This window comes from Nothobranchius furzeri, chromosome 10 (genome assembly GCF_043380555.1).
Source record: "Nothobranchius furzeri strain GRZ-AD chromosome 10, NfurGRZ-RIMD1, whole genome shotgun sequence".
Classification (NCBI taxonomy): Eukaryota; Metazoa; Chordata; class Actinopteri; order Cyprinodontiformes; family Nothobranchiidae; genus Nothobranchius; species Nothobranchius furzeri.
The window spans coordinates 68,005,114-68,022,261 of record NC_091750.1 but is presented as its reverse complement, the minus strand read 5'-3'; the positions used below and the strand labels follow the sequence as shown (position 1 = coordinate 68,022,261).

Below are 17,148 nucleotides of genomic sequence, written 5' to 3'. Positions count from 1 at the left end.
CACTGACAAAAGACGGATTGATGGATTATTTCATGTTCGGTGTGTTTTTAGAGGCAGTAGATAACAACATAGCAGGACAAATGGTGTGTTTTGCATAGTATTTTCCCTTTAAATAATATGGAGCAGCCTGTCTTTTTTGCATTATGCTACATAAACTCACATCACTAGAAACTGGTCCAAAAAATTGTTAAAATATCGAGTTTGTATTGCAAACCTAAAAGTGAATATTACTCAGATTGTGTTATTTTTGTGAGCCCGGTATGACCCCAGAGCCTCAAGTTGCAAACCCGTGGGTTTGAATAAAGGTTTTAATTCTGTAAACAGAAGGTTTAGTAGGTCTTGCTATTTAATTACAACACAAAGCAAGTATATCTCGTTGAAACCTATGCAACTAGATGCTGTTATTTTTTCTAAAAGAAATAAAAAGTGCATTAATAACCATAAAAGTGACACCCCACCCCACCCCCCACCCCACCCCAGTGCACTGTGGCTTCATCAGCTGTATCATTCATACAGCTGCTCCTCCCATGAAAAAATGAAATAAAATAAATGTTCTAATGGGTGAATCAAACTTCATCTTACAATTCTGTCGCAAGTCAGAGACCTGTCTGCTCAGCACCGCCCACTTCACAACCCAAATTAACACTTGGATCAAGTCTTTCATTCTCTTCTGTCTGCAGACTGGCCTTTCATTGCCTGGTACGCCCACGTTAGTGCAGGAGCACACACACATATACACACTCTGGCCCAGTTTCTTAGAGATGTTTTTCCTCTTTCCTTTTCATTATCTTTGGATCTGTTTTTTATTTATTTATTTACTGTTTTTACATTAAAATACTTTCTAGAAATGATTAGTCTTTGTTCGCCGTGCTGTTGTTGCAGAAAACGAAGGGTGAGAGAGAATGGTTCTGTTTTTCTTTCCAACATGTCAGCTTTTGGCTCTAAATATTGATGAAATGTCTAATAGACCACGGGGCTTTTCAGGGAGGATGAAGTGAAGCGCTGCAGTTTAGCTGCAACAAAATCAATTGTGATTTCCTATCTGAGCAGTTAATGCTGGTTTTGTCAGGCCGATGGCAAGAGTCCAGTGGCTAAACAATACATTTCAAGAGTGACTGGCCTCCCAAGCCTTTTTTTAAAGACAGTCTATCGTGCATCATCAGCTGAAGGTAGGAATACGTTGTTAGTTATTCAGAAATGTGTCCTAACAGAGCGACAGCATGCATCTACTTCCTGTCTAACTTGTGTCTCTGCAGTCCGTCCAAATTTGATCTGATCCAGTCTTAAAGCACATTTTTGCCTCAGTAAGCTGCAGCATTTCTGCAGGCATGCACGGTTCAAAGCCCCGGCAACTCGACTGTGGAGAGACAAGACTTCACACCCACACCTTCTTAAATACAGCAGTGACAAAGTTACCCTGAACAACCATGCAGACTTTACATTCTTATTCATGTTCAGATCAGAAAACACGTACAGAAAAAACAAAGTTGAGTTTTTAAACTATTTCATTTAAGAAACATGAGAATGACTATTTCAATCAAACATATTTTTGTGCAACCTAGATTTGTTTTTGTTGAGGTATTTTGCTGGCACTAGTTTCCTTATAATCACACCTAAGTTAAATGATTAATTTGCCCAATTAATGTATTTATTTTTAATTTTTTCCAGATTTTTCTTACATCCGTTTTTTATTCATAGCCTGTTCATCACTTTTCAGTTTGTTTAAAATAACATTTATGAATTAATTTCTCAACTTTTGTGGCCTAAAATTCACTGGAAAGAATTTGTCTTTTAAGAGTTTCTATTTGAGTGATCTGTTTGGAGAAAATTAGGATAAAATTCTGTAAAATGTTATAGAAAAGCTGTGTTTCCACTAAAGGAGTACAGGGACATTTCTGAGAAGGGGAAGGGGAAAATTCGATGGCTCGGTCCTCTCAGCCGTTGTCAGTAGCCCATTTCAGCAATGTGTAAGTAAAAAGTGGCGTTAAATAACCAGAAGAAGCGTCTTTTTTTGCTGTTCTCTGTGAGACGACAAAGCAAAGTGAATTACGGCGTTGTGGCGGGATTTCTGATGTTTTTCTTGGCCTTGAGTTTAGAAACTGCTTTTAAATTGACGTCAATGCTGCTCATTTTCTTTTCCTTCTATGCTTCTTCACCAGCAGCTTTTCTAATTTTAAAAATACCAGCCGTTTGGCGACGTCTGCTGATGTCATTTCCTACTGAGTTTCAACCAATCGGTATTGGTTAGCAACAAGCCCCGCCCAGTGATTCCACAGTGCAATTTGTGAGTACATACACCAGTTCAGGCACTGCTCCGGTTCCTGAAATGGTCTGGAACATAGACCTTTAAGGCCTCCTGGGAAAATGGAAACCTGGCATACTGGGAAGGTCTGGTAAAATTACCAGGTTTTGACACTGGTTTTGACAGTGGAAATGGGCTTAAATGCGACTTTAATGGATCCGAAATCAACAAATTTAGCATTAGAAACAACCATAGTTTACATAAAGCTTGGAAAGTAATTAAGTCCTATAATGGTTTGTTTTTGATTTCTGGAAATCTGATTTCCAGTAAGAAATATTTTAAAACACTAATGAAATTTAAAGAATAAAGTTTTCTTTGTATTAAAAGTTAAGAACAGATCATATAAAATATGTACTTCAGTAGCTTATGTTTCGTTATGCACACCATCTTCAGCCAGAAAGAGTAAAATTTAGGCCAGAAATATTCTAAAGGTGTGGTTCACTCATTTCATATATTAGCAGTGGTGTCTAGTCAGAATGAATGCCTTGTAAGTTGTTCTCTGGGTACAAAAATCCCTGATGTGCCTGTTTCAGGATCTAGAAAATTGCCAGATCAGAGGAGAGCTTCAGGCCCAATCTCAATACAATTGAATTGTGCAATCCTGGCCAGTGGCTTGAGTCCTTAGGGTGTCGAGATTCTCAAGTGCAGAAGTTGATCACACCCCTTCTGCACCCTTGGTTCACCCAAGTCTGCATCGATGCAGTAATACTTGGGTGTATTGCTTACGATCCTTTGTTGTGGGAGAAAAGGCTCATTCATTTTAGGACGATTGATTGATGCTCTCAATGTTTTAGACAAAGCAGCGAACCCTAACCCCAAAACAGGGGTATTCTTTTCCGACCCTGGAGAGCTGATAGCCAGCACGTTTTTGTTTTACCTCTGTTTCAACACACCTGATTTCAATCAGCAGGTTTATAACAGGCTTCTGCAGAGCCCGATGAGCTGCTGCACAAGTATTTCAACCACTGAAGTGTGTTGGAGCAAAGAATCACTAAAATGTGCTGGATATCGGACCCCCCAAGCCCAGAATTGAATACCCCTGCCCTAAAACTTCCTGATATCTGGACATCTCGCCTCTGATTGGCTAACATTAACACAACTCTACCACTGAATTTGTTGACTCTGCAACGTTGATGTTTTATCACCACAAATAACACAAGCCTGAAGGAGTTCTGCCATGTGGTGAAGTTGCTAATGCTAATGTTAGCTTCTACTAGCAGAGGTGTTCTCTGCTGTTTCCTAGATGCTAACCAACAACAGCCTCCCTTGTTGTGAGTCAAGATGGGTGAGTCCATGAATGTTAGTGACAGTGTGACGTAGATCTGTCAGGATTTTCTAATCCTAGAGTTACACCGTCTGTTTTCTGTCAGAAGCTAATGCAGGAGATAGGTGTAGGAGACTATTTTCATGTTTAAAATACATGAGAATCTCAGAGTGACCGCACCGTTAGACCCCAAGATGATTTCAGATCAAGGTTAATCACAGCAGCTGATCTTACAGATCAGATGAATGAATGAAATGTTGGCACATGTGTAAAACAATGAAAACCAACTTGTTTAGATGTGTTTTTTGATTGTTGGAGAATGCTAAGTTTTGTTTACGTTGCATGTTTTAATTTCACACATTATCTTTTCTCCATCCTTCTCTTTTGCATGCTCTCATTGCCTCACTGTATGTTGCTGCTTTATGTTTGACGGAATTAAAGCTTCCTGTCCCCCGATACAAAAAGGTAAGCTGCAGAGATGAGCTCAGATTAGAACCCATCCTCACTAATTAATCCATAACTCCATCCCGTCCAAACCCAGTGAACCCCAATCGAAACACAACAAACCCCTGTGACTTACCTCCTGATCTCATCATCACTCTGATGTTACTTCATTAGTTTGTAGCAGTCGTCTTATTTGTTTTTTATTTGTGGTTAAAATACATAAATTGGGATTAATGAATTGGCTTCTGTTATATTAAATGGTTTAAAGTAACGATGGTCAACAGAAAGGTTTTCATGACAACCGCTCACTGACCAGTTGGACGTTCAACTGATAGATAAGAGGTAAGTGAATACCCCCCCCCCCCCCCCCCCCCCATCACCTGCAGCACGAGGAAAAATTAAAACACCAGTGCGCCATGGCTAATAAACAAAAACATTCAATTTGGCGCCTACGACGTTTCTTCCCCTCTGACTTAAAGTAATCTGTTTCTGATGCTTTTTCTGCACACAGGAGATAATCTTTATTCAGTGCATTCTCTCTCTCTCTCTCTCTCTCTCTCTCTCTCTCTCTCTCTCTCTCTCTCTCGGAAAACATGTCAGAATTAATGCTAATCTAAATTTTTTCACGTGTTTCTCTACCCATCAAAGGCACATAATTATTACATATTTCATTCACATGATACTGGATGTCTTCATGGGTACATATGATATTGATGTTTCTATTTGTGTTAACAGGACCAGAAACCACATTTGATGTAAGATAATTGCACGCGCTGGCTTTGATCCCTCTTGCACATTTAGTTTTCTTATGTTATTTTAGTTATTTTTAAATCATTTTTAAAACTTCTCTGCAATTTCTATCCAGCAGGTAGCATTAAAGATGTGAGAAATGGGAAACTAATTAACAAATTAAATTATTGAAATACTTGGGAATACCTGGATTGTATTTCCATTGTTTATTCATCACCGACTCTGACAGTCGGATAAGTTAACGAGCAAAGACGAAATCTGGGACCTTCATTCAGTGAATTCTCAAAACCAATTCTTTGTATTCTTGTCGATCCAATTTTGGTTGTTTAAATTAGATAATTGCCATTCTGGCTGGTGGCCATCTTGGATCAAGTTGACTACATCAGTTGTGGAGCTACGTACTCTTGAGTTACATTTAAACCTTCCCATTTGTTGACAACATAAAACCCATCTGGTTAAATTAGCTAATATTTGTTTGTTTACACACATTTTTAGTTTGTATCACTACTAGTTTCCAAAAACATGACAGAATTGGTTCAGTAGAAGTCGGCATTTACACTAAATTCATCTCGGCTGCAGTCAACAGCTTGTTTTCTCAAATAAATAATTTAAAATGAGACAGACTTTTAACAAACGGCTGCAACAGCTGTTCAGCTCAGAGAACAGGCCCACAAACAGCACGCAGCCTTCTGCACAAAGTCTGTGTTGCACAAAAGTTTTGTTGTGTGAAACGAGTCGCTGCAAACTGAGATATGTAGGAACACGGATCTGGTCAAGCAGACTGAGCAGGCTGATCGGAGAATGGTCTGAGTCAGAAACGGCAGACACGACATGAAGAGAGGAGCTGGAGACGAGATTGGCTAGTGGACAGATGGAGGTGGATCAGGCATGTTGGCTGCAGGACCAAGGTGGAGGAGGAGAAAAAAGGCAGAGATTGAAACAAATTTGGCCTGAATGTGCTGCAACACCAAAGAGGATGGAACAATCTGGCAACAGCTGCAATAAAAAGGTTGAACAGCTAATATTGATGAATATTTGACTTGCAGTTATGAGAACTCGGAGCAGCCGTGCATAATTTAACATTCACAAGCGCTGGATTAGACACAGTTATCATTATGCTAACACCCTTTTGTTACATTCCAGCTATGTCCACAGAGTCAGAAAGAAGAAATAAACAAAAGGATTTCCCTTGTGCGGCTTTGATTTGTCCTCACTTAGGAACCATTTAAGAAAGTATTCCCCCAGACGCCTTTTTTCAGAGGATAAATGCTGCTGGAAGAAGCTTTAAAGATGATCTAACAGTACTTAAATCCACCTCAGATAGATGGAGCATCTGTGAAAGGTCCGTGGAAATTTTGAGCTGTCCAGATCATCAAGAACTGGGTTTCCTGTCTTAAAAGCCCTCGGGATCTTGATGAAGTGCATTTACAGTCGGGTCCATAAATATTGGGACATGGACACAATGCTAACATTTTTGGCACTATACACCACCACAATGGATATCAAATGAAACGAACAAGATGTGCTTTAACTGCAGACTGTCAGCTTTTATTTGAGGGTATTTACATCCAGATCAGGTGAACGGTGTAGGAATTACAACAGTTAGCATATGTGCCTCACACTTGTTAAGGGACCAAAAGTAATGGGACAGAATAAGAACCATAAATCAAATGTATACATTTCAATACTTGGCTGCAAATCCTTTGCAGTCAATTACAGCCTGAAGTCTGGAACACATGGACATCACCAGACGTTGGGTTTCATCCCTGGTGATGCTCTGCCAGGCCTCTACTGCAACAGTCTTCAGTTCCTGCTTGTTCCTGGGGCATTTTCCCTTCAGTTTTGTCTTCAGCAAGTGAAATGCATGCTCAGTCGGATTCAGGTCAGGTGATTGACTTGGCCATTGCAAAACAGTCCACTTCTTTCCCTTCAAAAAGTCTTTGGTTGCTTTTGCAGTATGCTTTGGGTCATTGTCCATCTGCACCGTGAAGCGCCGTCCAATGAGTTCTGAGGCATTTGGCTGAATATGAGCAGATAATATTGCCCGAAACACTTCAGAATTCATCGTGCTGCTTTTGTCAGCAGTCACATCATCAATAAATACAAGAGAACCAGTTCCACTGGCAGCCATACATGCTCATGCCATGACACTTCCACCACCGTACTTCACTGATGAGGTGGTATGCTTAGGATCATGAGCAGTTCCTTTCTGTCTCCATACTCTTCTCTTCCCATCACTCTGGTACAAGTTGATCTTGGTCTGATCAGTCCATAGGATGTTGTTCCAGAACTGTGAAGGCAAACAAGCTAGGTTTTCAATGTAAACACGGTCAAAGAACACTCCCCCCCACCCCCCCACCCCCTCCCCTCGGGTACCTTCCCTGAGACGCTTCTGCTGGAACAGGAAACCCACATCACCAGAGGAAACAAGAAAGCGCTAAACACCAGTCGCTGTTTTCTAGGATCCAATTTGGGACAGCAGTAGCTCAAAAGGTAGAGCAGGCTGTCCAGTAATTGGAAGGTTGCAGGTTTGATCCCGGCTCCAACCAGAGAGAGAATGCAGATGTTGTGTCCTTGGGCAAGAAACTTAACCCACCTTGCCTGCTGGTGGTGGTCGGAGGGACCGGTGGCGCCTGTGTTTGGCAGGCCTCGCCTCTGCCAGTGTGCCCCAGGGTAGCTGTGGCTACATGGTAGCTTGATGCTTCGCTAATAACAAACCCTGGATCACCAGTGAACTGAAGAATCTGCTAAATGAGAAAAAAAGAGCCTTCAAGGAGGGAGACAGGGAATTATTGAGGAGTATACAGAAGCAACTGAAGATCAAGGTCAGAGACAGCAAGGAGGCATACAGGAAGAAGCTGGAGAACAACCTACAGAGGAACAATATCAGAGATGTCTGGTCAGGGATGAGGAAGATCACAGGCTTCAAGCAGAGGAAGGATTGCACAGATGACAGCCAGGACACAGCCAATGAACTGAACAAGTTCTTCAATAGGTTCAGTTCAGGAACAAACCCAGCATCCTCCTCGCCTGTCCCCAGCCAATCAGACATCCCATCCTCCTCTGATCCAACATTTTCCTGTCACATGCCAGCTCTTTTGTCTTCTAACGCAGTCATGGACTCTTCTGGTTCTATAAATCTGTCTTCAACCAAGTCAGGAGATGCTGCTGTCCCATTTACCTCCCCCTCCCACCTATCTGTCTCTAGAAGTCAGGTGAAGAGGCAGCTGGAGAGACTGAACAGGAGCAAGGCTGCAGGTCCAGATGGAGTAAGCCCCAGAGTACTGAAGGCCTGTGCAGAGCAGCTCTGTGGGATGCTGCAGCACCTCTTCAACCTCAGCCTGGCCCAGGAGAAGGTTCCAGTCCTGTGGAAGACATCCTGCCTTGTTCCAGTTCCAAAGAAAACTCGCCCATCAGTCAATGATGAGTACAGACCGGTTGTCCTGACATCCCACATCATGAAGGTCCTGGAGAGACTCCTGCTGGTCCACCTGAATAAGCAAACTAGAACATATCAGGACCCGCTGCAGTTTGCTTATCGCCATGGAGTTGGAGTTGAAGATGTCATCATCCAGCGGCATCAACCAATCCACTGTCATCTGGACAAAGCAGGCAGCACTGTGAGGGTCATGTTCTTTGATTTCTCCAGTGCATTTAACACAATCCAGCCTGATGTACTTTGCCAGAAACTCCAGAAGACACAGGTGGGGGCCTACACTATCGCCTGGATTAAAGACTACCTGACAAACAGACCACAGTTTGTGAGGCTGAAGAACTGCACATCAAACCAGGCGATCAGTAACATTGGAGCACCACAGGGGACTGTACTCTCACCATTCCTTTTCACCCTGTACACCTCAGACTTCCAGTACAAATCAGAGACCTGTCATCTACAGAAATACTCCGATGACTCTGCAGTTGTCGGGTGTATCAGAGATGGACAGGAAGCTGAGTACAGAGAGCTGGTGGAGTGCTTTGTGGCATGGTGTGGAAACAATCATCTGACCTTGAACGTGAACAAAACAAAGGAGATGATTTTAGACTTCAGAAGAAACAGGGTGGAGTCAGGGAGAAGAAGTGGAGGTGGTTAAGGAATACAAATACCTTGGAGTTCACCTGGACAACAGACTGGACTGGAGAAAGAACAACAAAGCCGTTTACAAGAAGGGACACAGCAGACTGCACTTCTTGAGGACGCTTAGGTCCTTCAATGTCTGTAGCAAGATGCTGCAGATCTTCTACAAGTCTGTTGCTGAGAGTGTAATCTCTTCAGCCATCCTTTGTTGGGGTAGTGGCATCAGAAGCAGGGACCTGAAAAGACTCAACAGCCTAATAACAAAGGCTGGTTCTGTTCTGGGGACGACTGTGGAACCACTGGAGGAGATAATGCAAAGAAGGATTCTCCAGAGAATCAAGAAAATGATGGACAACCCTGAGCATTCTCTTCACAAGACTGTCCGACAACGGAAGAGTGTCTTCAGTCAGAGGCTTCTTCAGTTTCATTGCAACACTGACCGCTACTGGAGATCCTTCCTGCCAACAGCCATTGTAATATACAACAACTCTTTGAAGACTTGATTGTTATTATTATTCTGAGCTACTACAGTAATCAATTTCCCTCTGGGATTAATAAAGTATTTTTGAATTGAATTGAATCCCCACCAGCGTGTGAATGACTGACTGTTGTGAAGTGCCTTGGGGGGTTGTTGCCTCATAAGGACGTGTTATCCAAATACAGGCCATTTGCCATTTTTCACACTACTACATCCTTTGGTCACAGTTTTTTTGATGTGGTGCTGATGCACTTTGTTATGTGATATGACCAACAGTGTTGGGAAAGTTCGTTTAAAAAAATGAACTAGTTCAAAGTTCAGTTCATACATTTTAAAAAGGACTAGTTTGTTTCTTAGTTCATAATTTAAAAAATGTTGAACTAAGTTCACTGTTCCAAAAGCGAATCAGTTCATAGTTCTTTTCTCTCTCTCTCTCTCTCTCTCTCTCTCTCTCTCTCTCTCTCTCTCTCTCTCTCTCTCTCTCTCTCTCTCTCTCTCTCTGTATATATATATATATATATATAATGGAAAAATTTACCAATAGTTGGCACCCGTTCAGTCCACACTCATACCCAGCTGCAGTTTTTACCCTACAGTATATTCTCTATAACACGAGGAAAACGTTATTTTAATGGGAAATTATTTAACAATCTTAGGAAGTAGGCTGAGTGAGCAAACTCAAAGTGCAATATTAAAAGTGCAAAAAATAAAACAATTTTATAATCTTTCAGTTAAGTCCCCTGTCAATTTTTCTAAATGAGCTTTGACTCCTGCACACATCATAGACGTACAGGAGTAGACGCCGCACCAACCGCTGCTGCCTATGTTTGGCCACATTTGCGAAATCAACTTTCTATAACCTCTGTGGTTAACACAATGTTTTAGCTAGGCTTTAGCTCCGGAAAAGCTCCATAGAGATCCGAAGATAAAACGGTGAAATAAACCTGTTCACGCACACCAGGACCAACTTTTACGTTCGTCAGGGAAAATACGAACGAGTTCAGTTCACATTCACGAAAAAAACGAACAAATTCACAAACAATTGTTCAATTAATGTGTTTGGGCACAACACTGATGACCGAGTCATTAAAACTCTGTTAAATCAAATCAAATCAACTTTATTTATAGAGCACTTTCACATGGCCAGAATGGACAAACAAAGTGCTGTACACCAATAAAATGCAACACAATAGGACAGAGATATGACCATTAAAATACATTAATAAATCCATTAAAATACACTAAGAAATCCCTGTAAAATACTGTAATAAATCCTATAAAAATACAATAAGAAATCCATTTTAAAATACAGTACAAAAACCTGAGTGCCAGTTCACAGTCCAAATCCGGCCTACTTCCCCCAACTTCAAAGTCCAAAAGCCAGCGAGAACAGATGTGTTTTCAGTCTTCCTTTAAAAGTTTCTAATGACGTGGCCTGTTTTACATCAGCTGGCAGCTCATTCCAGAGACTTGGTCCAAGTACTGAAAAGGCTCGACTACCACGAGACTTCAGGCTGTACCTAGGCACAGTTAGTAATCTCTGGTCAGCTGACCTAAGGGAACGCACCGGGACATGTTGGTGGATGATATCAGAAAGATATTTAGGCGATCAGTAACATTGGAGCACCACAGGGGACTGTACTCTCACCATTCCTTTTCACCCACATATTTTACTTGAACCCTTTAATACAGTCACTAGTGAAGAATGGATCTGTTTGTGCCTCCATCATAACAGCTTCGACCACTCCCCATGACCCCAGGTGACCTCTGAACCTGGCCTTTAACATGACTCTGGATCAGATCAATAACCACCCGCTCTCTCTCTTTATCTTGTTCGATCTGTTATCTGCTGCTCCTGGTGATTGATGCTTCCTCCACCTGTGTGTTAGAACCCCAGTCAGTTGCGATAATGAAGACGTATGTCCTGTCCATGAAGAGGCTAATAACACAACAGAAAAGAGGCGCCGTCTAGAACACACAGCTGGGAAATGGCCCATTAAAGCTTCGCACATCTGAGGTCTAACAAAATAATTTAAACATAACAGCTACTTGGTGTAATGGACAATTAACAATCATAAAGAGTAAGCAGGAATTGAAACTCGATGGAAACAAAACTGCTCTATAATACATGTTTAAGTACTGTAGGTTTTTTGTCGCTAAGACCTGTGATGTCATTTTCTTTACATCTCCTGAATCCTTTCACCATAAATTAATTATATGCAGCTTTTCGATGTGAAACCGGTGAATCTCTACCTAATTTTAGCTGCTTGTATTCAGATTTTTGTTCTTTCTCTCATGATCCAAACATTGGGAACATAGATGGACTATAAGTCGTTGTAGGAGTTGGTAAATTGAGTGCTTTAAGAGCTTAATATATTACCTCTACTTATGACCAATAAGCTGTGATACTCTATATAAATATAGAATACCAACCTGTTTGGTCTTTGGATGTTTAATCAGAAGATTCTAGGATTCTTTGTTTATTCAGGGATTGTACACACTTTGTTTTGATTCAAGGAAAGAGTCAGGTTTGTAAAAGTAAGAATTTCTTATCCAAACAATTAAAACACGACAAGTTAACTAATATTTACTGTCATGTATGAATCTAGATGGAGGAGATGTGATGTATGGTGCCTTTGTGTGAATATGATGTTATCAGAACTTCCGGATCTAGGAAAGCTGAGTTCTGGGTGTAAAGGGAAAGAATTTGGTTTGCGTTAAGCTATGAAGTTGATTCTTATCAAAAAGGCATCAGATGCAATCACACTGTGTTCTACCTCGCCCTTCTCGGAGATCCTCTTCGCGGATCCGGAGGTCAGGGTGGTCGGATGACCTCTGGGCACCCAGGTCCAGTAGAATTACCACAGCACCGACTTCTCCAGTCCAGAGATGTCGCCAGGCACACAGGTTGGAACTAGTTTGCGTCTAGGAGACTCTTAAGGAGTCGGAACAATATCAGCATTGTTCTGCAGGAACCGTTTGCTGTGTCAGCTTTGCAGCAACCTCGAGGGAGTGTCAAAGATTGCTCTGGGTTAAAAAGACTTCACTACGGACAGCCATTTCCGTAGCTTCCTCTAGAACTGAGTCACCGTAAAGTGAGCTCTGTTTTTGTATTCTCTTATTATGATTTACTTAATAAATCAGAGCGTGCCATGTTAAGGGATATTACCAAGACAACCTCAGAACACATGCCTCCTTGAGAGAACAGATGCTCTGATCTGGGGTAAAGAAAATCTATGTGTCATGGGTTTAACTTAACTTTAATTTGTCCTTGTGTCTGGTGCAGATGATGATGGCCGTGTCATATCAAGCATTACTGATCCATATAAAAATCTTTGTAATACTTCATTTCATGCTTTCAGTAATTAAAGCACAGATCAATCAAACTTATTGATTTAAGCACAGATTAGTGAAAACATCATTATTATTATTATTATTATTATTATCCATATAACATTTGCTAATTTCATTTCATGAATGATCATCACATATAAGCTGAAGCACTCCTCCTATTAACAGTCCGTTCTGGCCTGGACAACGAGGCAGGCTTGGCACAGAAGGGCCTTGAGAAGGGAACAGTATTGTTGACACTTTATCATGTGTTCAGAGCTGCAGAGAGGCTCTGAACTCCAGCTGATGGAATGCAGGATCCGGCAGATTAAAAGCTAACATGCAGACTCCTGTCTCCGTGTCGACCAGATATTGAAGGGTCAAACTGTACTTAAAAACTGACCATTACTGGGCATTACATAACCCCCCTTTTCAAGGGCACGGGGTCCTGGCAGAAACCACGGGTCGTTGAATAATCCCAGAGGCCCTAGGGACTCATTCGAGGAAGGAAAGGTCAGTTCCCAGGCAGAGGCATCAGGAGTGAGGAAAAACAAAACCCCACACCAGAGAATAGTCAATAGTACTCCCAAACTTGAAGAGACAATTACAAACAAGCAAAGATAATTCCACTTAACATAGTCCTTAGGCAGTAAGCAGATGAGCAAGGACCGGGCGAACCATAGAACTCCAGCAACCACGGCAGGAACCACAGGACGTCCAAACCCAAACGAATTAAACGATTACATCATTGACTCGTGACTCGAGCTAAAGCCTCGATCCATTTGTCCATTTCTCGTTCCATTCCAAGAAATCCTGAGAATGTTACAAAGAGTCATCTCCATGTCGGTTCACAGCCTACAAGAGGACATTTCTGGAATCGAGCTGTAGAGGATGGACCTGTGTCCCAAACTGGAAAGACTTCCTCTTTACAACTGTTTAAAATGGCTGCATGCAGGGTTCTGCTTGAATAGATCATCAGTACTTTCTCTCTTTCCCCCAGGCCAGACTATCTGAAAGATTATCATTATTTCCCCCCAAAAAAGAAGCTCAACTTAATTTTCCATCATTTTAAAGCCTTAATTCAATGGGGCTGTTCTGAATGAGTGTGTGAGAGATAGATGTGTGGAAACCCACCCATCTGCCTTCTGCAAGGGTCATTTTCCTTCAACCCTGAGTAATTATGATCAACAGAGTATTCAGAGCTCACTCGTGCAATCAGCAGCATGACACATCTGCCTGTTCATCCCGGTCCAACCTCACATAATGTCCCAGCTCAGGTGTTTGCTGAAGGCAACAATAGAAGCAGATGAGAGTGACACTTTAACCTCTCCAATCACCTCTCCTGGCGTCACAGCAACCAATCATTTGTGTGGAAAATACAGTCGGCTGAATACCACCATGAAGGTTTATCGCCTCGGCTCCCAGTAGTGTGCGAATTTAATAAAAATCATTTACTAAGAAATTTACAAGAGGAGTGATATTTTGGAAACATGCTTTGAGTTGCTGGTAGTAATTTTTTTCCTTTTGCGTGGGGAAAGTCAGATTTTAGTGAATCCTTTACTTTGGCTTTCCTCAAATGGCTCTTTCTTTTGGAAATAAATAGATTGAAGGTCTTGAGGGTCTTGGCCAGCAAAGAGAAGGAGTTTACAGAAGTAGCTTTTTTCTTTTGAACCAAACTATAGGACGTGAGGGAGGTGCTGCAGCAATGACACCAAACCTCCTCCCCCATTCAGAGAGTTTTTCAAGCCACTAACAAACACACATTAACAAACACACCCACTCTGACGGAGAAACGGCAGCAGGCCTCTTAAGGTGCTTTTATAGGACACACCATGCCGACAAATCGGCGTAATATTACCGCAATGGTATGTCTATAAATGCGCAGTGCTGGCATGGTGTTGCGCGAATATTGCGGCATTTGTTCCGCCTCGCTTGGTAATAATATTGCCACATCAGCCCCTTGCCTCTGACAGCTAAACGCGTGCCAGGCTCTCTAATTCCTTTGGAGCGACTGTGGAAGGCCCCCCCGCAAAAGAGGGTGGTCGCGTTATTCATGTGTACTGCGCGTCGAGTGCCGGCCGGAATGAAAGCCGGCTGGACGAACGCGGAGACCATGGAGCGTTTGGCCGTGCGAGCAGAACAGATTAGTCGCCTTTTTACGGGGACGGTGAGAGACAGCCAGCTGTTCGACAGAGTAGTGAAAACACTGGCTGAGCGGGGCGTCAAGCGGGACAAAAAGCAGGTCACATCAAAGCTAAAGGTCCTGAAAAAGAAATTTCATCAGTCTGATGTGTCTTCCGTCTGACAGTGAATGCACGACCCTGTACGTCACATGCGGGGGGGCCGCCCAGCGACTTCCCTATATCCCACCTTGGTTTGAGAGGTGCCTGATGGCAGTTTATTCTAGCTTCAGCTTTGCTACTATAAATGCCAAAATCCTCCCCAGGGTGCCGTGGCAAATCCTGTTTTGAAAACGCTATGGTTCTATAAAAGCAGCTCTAGTCTGGAGGATTTCTCTCCTCCTCCTCCACCACTGCATTAAGGTCTTATTGGAGGAGGCAAGCGACTTCTGAGTTGCCCGAGGCAACCGGTGCCAAGCCGGATACAGGCTTGTCAGCTGCTCCAGACAGGGATGGTACCGTAACACACCACTGTACTGGCTAACATCACACAGCACTTAGCCAATAGCAATGGCTGATTAAAATGCAAATGTTGAGCAGACTTTTATCCCGAAGAGGGCAGCACGCTGATGGTTTTGAGCAAAGTATTTATATTTGAAATAAGATGCACTAAAATCCCCAAATAATTATGTCTTCAACACTATGAGAAACTCATTTATACAGTTTATCAGCAAAGAATTTTAACTTGGGTATGACTTGCTCTTGAAGGCCTCTCAAACGTTACAGACTTTACGGAAAGAAGCATTGGGTTTCTAGATTTGCAGAAGGCTGCTGCCCTTGTCTCACCGATCGCATGAAGAGGTGGAGGGGAATGAGGGACAAATTTGTTCGTGTTAAAACATCTCTGAAACCATTAGAACAATGTAAACACAAGAGTAAATACACCGTTGTGGACCGGATATGTGACTGTAATGGTGGCATGATACCTCAGAATAGCGCTACGCCTTCTGTTGCCCTGGCGGGGAATTGTTTTGCAACAATCCCCAGCTGACGGAGAAGTCTGAAAGCAAAACGTCTCTGTCAATGCGAGTGCTTCTGTCCCTCGCAGAGCTGACGGACAAGTATAAATTAGGCTTTAACTGGTTAGCTTTAGTTCTGGCGGAATTTTAAACTTAAATAGTGCAGTTTTTACAGAAGGTCAACAACAACCTGATGGGTGGATGACCAAATTCAGGATTTTCTTTCACATGACTCAATGGGACTCTGCCTCCTTGGGGTCATTCAGTGGCTGGCCTTTACATCATCTGCCCCTTTTGAGTTTATTGATTTGCTCTTAAAAATAATGTAAAGTCTATTTTAAAGATATTTCTTTGGGACTAACTGGGGATTTCTTTCTCAAAGATTTCTCAAATCCCTGAGATGATTTACCGTATTTTCCAGACCATTAGTCGCACTTTTTTTTCATAGTCTGGCTGGTCCTGCAACTAATACACCAAAGTGACTTATTTACCAAATTATGTTTACCGTGCTGCTGCGGGCCGGCTCCGGCCCAGGAATGAGCTCTCCCCGCCCGCTGGGAGGGTTTGAAACACCGCCATCCTCTACTGGAGACCGTGGCACGCTGCGCCCTGGTTGTTTATTCTGTTATTGTTACCGGTACTTGTCTTGCAATGTGTAATGCTTGGTCTCAGACTTTGTAAGAAAAATATTAAAAAATTTCCCCCAAAGTGCTACTTATATATGTTTTTTTCTTCTTCATTATACATTTTACGGCTGGTGCGACTTATACTCCAGAAAATACGGTATGCTACGTGATTAGTTAAATGTCTGAAATGTTGTTGCCAAATCTCAAACTGTAAACTCTGCTGCGCAGTGGTGGACTCCTATGTCCTCTGTGATCAGGGCTGTTTCTCAGTGTTAAGGTGTCAGACTCGAAGACTGGGTTCGGGAGTAAGAGCTTTATTTAGACTGCTGGTTGAAAGTGGTGCTGGAAAGGCTGGAGGTTGGATGAGGTCTGAGTAGGAAAGGTGGAGGTTAAGCTGTATTAGCTTCTGAATACTCTGATCATGGATCACGGTGGAACGATGACTGAGTGAAGAGCCGGTGTGGCGTCTTCCATATATAGACATGGATTGACGCAGGTGCAACGTGGAGGGAATCCCCGCGAGGGGCATGCTGGGTAATGTGGTCCAAGACGGAAGCCGGTCAGCTGGGAGAGCCCGGCCTGGGGGCTTGGACTCTGACCTTGCCTTGCGAGGCAATGTCTTGCGAGGCCAGGCGCCTTGCTTATGAGGACACTGTCCTTCCTTGGTCAAAGAAAATGGTTAAATGGTCATGTGACACGGGAGACAATGTTATATTTTATATGTATTAGTTTCAATATAA

General features: G+C 42.5%; 1 protein-coding gene across 1 annotated transcript in view; it reads left to right on the top strand.

Moving 5' to 3' along the window:
- doc2b (double C2-like domains, beta) overlaps positions 1–17,148 on the top strand; it is a 224,129-nt gene that overhangs the window by 154,417 nt on the left and 52,564 nt on the right. The window lies entirely within an intron of this gene.